A 5,129-nucleotide genomic window follows, 5' to 3' on the forward strand; every position below is an offset into this window, starting at 1 on the left:
TTCGTACCAATTCTGCCTGGCTTCATTCTCTCATTTCCTCTTTTCCAATCCTTCTCTGAGTTTCATCATTGTATCCCTCACTACTCCAGTGTGGTCTGCATATACACAGCACTCTTCAGAATGGTACAGAATTCTTGGTACAATTATTACCTGTATACAGAAATCTTGAGACACATTAAAGAGCTTGAGTGATAAGCAAGGAGTAACACCCATCGATGAACAGACCCATCTAGTGTTATCTGCTGGTATTAACCATTTTTCTTTGTCTAATTGTGTAACATTTTCTGTAATATTGCATAGATGGAACTTCTCACCAGGGACCGTGCCTACGCACCTGCCATTCCCAGTTACTTCCGTTAACGTTATTCCTACATCCCTTCCCCAATTGCATTGTGGGGGATCGGTTTCGTTTGAACGGGTGGTCTCTCCCAGATCCCCAATGGCGTCGTAATATGGGGGCCTTATATCAAGACATAACCAGCAAGGTCTAGGCACGTCTGGATTTGTTTGATTCAACAACTGATAACTAGCATTCATGATTCTCCATGTGTTATTCCCGGTCACCCCTTCATTTCTAATCCCGTACTCCGGGTTTACTGATTTATTAGCAACCTCCAGTGGTTTAGGGCTATTAGGAGTTAGCATTCTAAAAGCTTGTGTAGGCTGAATCCTCAAAACACTCCCTGACAGTTTCTGATTTGGTCCCACCCGTTGGGGACTCTTAGTCTCTTCCTTCTTTATATAGATGATGCCTCCCCTATCAGTCCCCCAGCAGTAGTTATCTGCTGAACAACTTGGTGATCTTCCCATCTAATCAGGCTCCATTTAAAAGGTTTGTGAGGGTGCGCAGACCCAGGAACAGTGTAAACAATAATACCCATTACTATGTATCGCAAAAAAATGGCTAGGGCCCATTTTCCGGAGTTCTTTACCTGGCCACGTAATTCCCCACCGTTTCACTCTCTGCCTCGCTTGTCAGTTCGGTTGCAGCGAACTACAAGGTGCAGGTTCTTCTCGGCAGCAGCAGTGTTCTTCAGGGGAGTTTCTCAGGTAACCGCGACTTTTCTCCGATCACACAGGGTCCCCTCTCCCCCTTTTTACGATACATAGACAGTTAGACCATACTTATCAAGTTCGTTTCAACGTGAGCTTTAAGTCATCAGGGCCTGCGACCGCTTCCCATTCGCTTTTCTGGATCGGTCCTTTCACGCGACTGGCATGCGTCCACCCCTTCTCAGCCGTCCGGATAGCCGTCTCTGTGATAAGTAAAACAACATAGGGGCCTTCCCACCGCGGTGTTAAAGACGTTTCTTTCCATGTCTTAATTAGAACCCTATCTCTTAAGTATTAAGTATTATATTAAGTATTATTATTATAATATATTAATTATTATATTAAGTATTAAGTATAAGTATTAAGTATTTCTCACAGTCTGGGCAATCTTCCCTTGTTCTTATAATTCTTATACTCATTAATGCTGCCCTTTTTGCCTCCTGATCTGCTAGATTATTACCCCTAACCTGAGGGGTGAGGCCTTTTTGATGCCCTTTTATATGTACTACGGCAATTTCTTTGGGCTCTCTGATAGCTTGTAAAACCTGGGTAATCAATTCCTGATGTATTAAACCCTTTCCTTGTGAATTGATGAGCCCCCTTTCTTCCCATATTTTGCCAAATGTATGTACTACCTCATAAGCATATTTTGAATCTGTATATATTGTACCGCTTTTATTTTTCAGCAATTTTAGGGCCCGCAATATGGCATATAGCTCGCAAGCTTGGGTAGACCAGCTAGGGCTCAAAGGTCCAGATTCTATTATCTCAAACGTTTTGCTGTTTACTAACGCGTATCCTGATTTTCGCTTTCCCTCGACTACTCTCGAGGAACCATCCACATATATCTGTTCACCGATGGGTAATTCCACCTCCTCTAGATCAGGTCTCAATTTCGTTTGCTCTTCTATATTTCGGAGGCAATCATGTCCTAAGGACTCATTTGGTTCCCCATAAAGAAACTGAGCAGAGTTCTGTAGGGAGGTTGTTTCTAATGTTAGTTTTGGAGAGGAAATCAAAATTCCTTCGTATTTTAATAATCTGGCGTCAGTGATCCATTTCTCTGCCTTCTGTTGCAGTACCCCGCGTATATTGTGTAGAGATATTACTTTGATTTCCCCCCCAAAAGTGATCTTCTGTGCTTCTTCCACTAACAAGGCAGCAGCTACCACTACCTGCAAACAGTTTGGCCAACCCCGGCTAACCGGATCCAATAATTTAGACAAATAGGCCACAAGTTTTTTACTCCCTGCCCATTCTTGGGCCAGCACTCCGTATGCCGTGCCTTCTGCACTGTTCACAAACAAAAAAAAAACCACAAAAAACGGCCTCTTTAAATCTGGTAAGCTTAACACTGGGGGGCGTACTAGTTCCTCCTTTAACATGTTCAGTCGTTCCTCATCTTCCCGAGTCCATTTCAGCAACGTCTCTAGTCAGTTTTTCATAGAGAAATTTTACCCTTCCACTATAATCCTCTATCCATTGTCTACAATAGCCTATTAATCCTAGTAATTACCGTACCTGCCTTTTAGTTCATGGGGACGTTAAAGCCAATATTCCACTGATTCTGTCTGGGTCTAACTTCTTAGTCCCCTTACTTAACTGGTGACCCAGGTACTTTACCTCTTGCTCCACAAATTGTAATTTTGGCTCCACAATTTGTAATTTTGCCCCTCCTTTTTCTTTTAAAGGGTACAGATTAACTCAATTCTCTGAGCCAATCCAAAGGCTCGCATATTCGCTCTCCTCTAAACAAAAAGGTTCCTTTGCATTTACATAAACGTTTAAGGCTTGGCAAACCCAGTCTTCAAACGACCCAAATATGGGCCAATAAAGACGGTCGCCTCGAATTTGCTTACCTCCCCAAACTTCAACACAATAATGAATCATTTTTACTTTATCCTTTCCCCGCCTAGAAGGGGAATCACTCCAATTCTTAATCATTAACCCCAGCAGACTATCTGGGGGAATAGGGGGCAACCTAACACTAGGCATTACCCCACCCATGGGACCAGAAGGCTTACTCTTCTTCTGTCCCATCTTCCGGAGCGCCTTTCACACACACACACAGCCGCTTCCCCCTGGTCGTGGCCCAGTCCCTCGCGGGATGTGGGAACCGCACTACTGAGGGGTCCGCACTCACTTCGTCCTCAATTGGATGTCTCACACAGACGCACTCTGGGATCACCAACCCCCAACCAAACGGATCACCGGCCTATACTTACCCACCCCGTGGGTCTTCGTTCGGCCTTCGTGCACAAAGATTACCTAGGGGTTTTGCCGGCTTTATTTGCTTGCTGCCCGAAATTTAGGGTTCATCGGTAAAGGGCTTGAACGGGAATAGTCCCGGTGAAGGCCGCCGAAATCAGCGGGGCGCCCCCTTCGATAGGTTTCCCGATCAAATTGCCTTTATCCGAGTCACAGCACCAAATTTGTTATAAATTGCTCTTTAGCCAGAAAGAATTTATAGTAAGTTGATTAGTTTATTGAGTAAGCGATCAGCAAGCAAAACAGCGCTGGGCGGCCGGGGAGTCCATGCTCCTCCAAACGGCGCGCACCCCCCCCCCCCCTTTCGCAGTCCCCTTTTATCATCAGGTTCTTCCGGGGTTACGTGCCCCTTTTCTAGTACTGCGGCTGCGTCGATTGTTGCTAGGGGGTTGTCTCTGTCCCTCTGGTGGTCGCACGGATGAAGGCAGTAGTCTTCCTCTGCTTAGTATGTGGTGTTTCTCCTCCTTATTTGGTCATGTTAGTTTTTCTTAAGATAGGGCAGTGGGTTATCGGTTTGGCAATTGTACTGTTTACACACAGTTCTCTCAATCGTATGTCCGAGACATCAACAGGCAGGATGTCTCAAGGTTTTTACCGCCGCTTGAGTAACTCCTTTTGTTCCCTTCTTAATATAGCCATGAAAAATAATGAACAAACATTTCTTATACATCACAATCTCCAATGATCTGGACACTTGAATGGAGGCAGCAGGATCAAGCCCAGCGTTTCTGCATGTGGAACTGAATCCCACCCACTGGGCTGACCCCACACAACCTGAGCTACACAAGATGGGTCCCACCTTGCCACAGGGTAAGAGAAAACCTGCAGCTGCACGTTGGGAAGATGTGAGAGTTTTATTCTGAGTAATTATAATCCGAGTAATTCCGGGAATAATTAGAAACTTTCCTACCTGCCTTTAATAACTAAATAATTTTATAATTATTTTGCAGCACTTGAGCCATTTCAGCAGCAGACATGGAGATCTCTGAGGAATGCAGAGAATAACAAGATTGTTTATTCATGGATTCTAGGAACTTTTTAACTGTGATTGTCTCCCTTGGCAGACTCCTTGGGGATGAATGACAATTTCAGTCATTTTTTGAAACTTTACTTAACAATCTGCCAGCATTAAGATGAGGAGCGCAATAGGAAGGAGGACGGGGAACAGCAGCCAAAAGAAAGTCAAAGGTAAAGCTGTCACTGACATGAGGAATGCCTTGGTCAGACTCACACTGGGAGGTTGTGCTGGTTGTATATGCCCAGCACACAACCTAGGGAGACTGTAGTCCAGTTCAGTTTTCCTGCTCTGCTGAATTAAATGGATTTTTTACATCAGAGTATGAGTTAGATATTTTTCAATGTTATTCTTGATTTCTAGACAATGGTGTCTCAGCAATGCACAGATTATGTACTGTTTAGCTTTTGCTTGAGTTTTACGAGAGAAGAGAAGAGAGAAGAGAAGAGAAGAGAAGAGAAGAGAAGAGAAGAGAAGAGAAGAGAAGAGAAGAGAAGAGAAGAGAAGAGAGAAGAGAGAGAGAGAAGAGAAGAGAAGAGAAGAGAAGAGAAGAGAAGAGAAGAGAAGAGAAGAGAAGAGAAGAGAAGAGAAGAGAAGAGAAGAGGAGAGGAGAGAGAGAAGAGAGAAGAGAAGAGAAGAGAAGAGAAGAGAAGAGAAGAGAAGAGAAGAGAAGAGAAGAGAAGAGAGAAGAGAAGAGAGAAGAGAAGAGAAGAGAAGAGAAGAGAAGAGAAGAGAAGAGAAGAGAAGAGAAGAGAAGAGAAGAGAAGAGAAGAGAGAAGAGAAGAGAAGAGAG

General features: G+C 44.1%; 1 long non-coding RNA gene across 1 annotated transcript; it reads right to left on the reverse strand.

Moving 5' to 3' along the window:
* Window positions 1-214: 214 nt before the first annotated feature.
* On the reverse strand, window positions 215-3,500 carry LOC310888923. The gene is made up of 2 exons (XR_014576261.1): window positions 3,279-3,500; window positions 215-1,256 (listed from the first exon to the last, which is right to left on the reverse strand). It is a non-coding gene; the product is annotated as an uncharacterized lncRNA (long non-coding RNA).
* Between the last annotated feature and the right edge of the window lie 1,629 nt (window positions 3,501-5,129).

The sequence above is a fragment of the Anser anser genome, assembly GCF_964211835.1.
Source record: "Anser anser genome assembly, contig: SUPER_W_unloc_3, whole genome shotgun sequence".
In the NCBI taxonomy this organism is placed as follows: Eukaryota; Metazoa; Chordata; class Aves; order Anseriformes; family Anatidae; genus Anser; species Anser anser.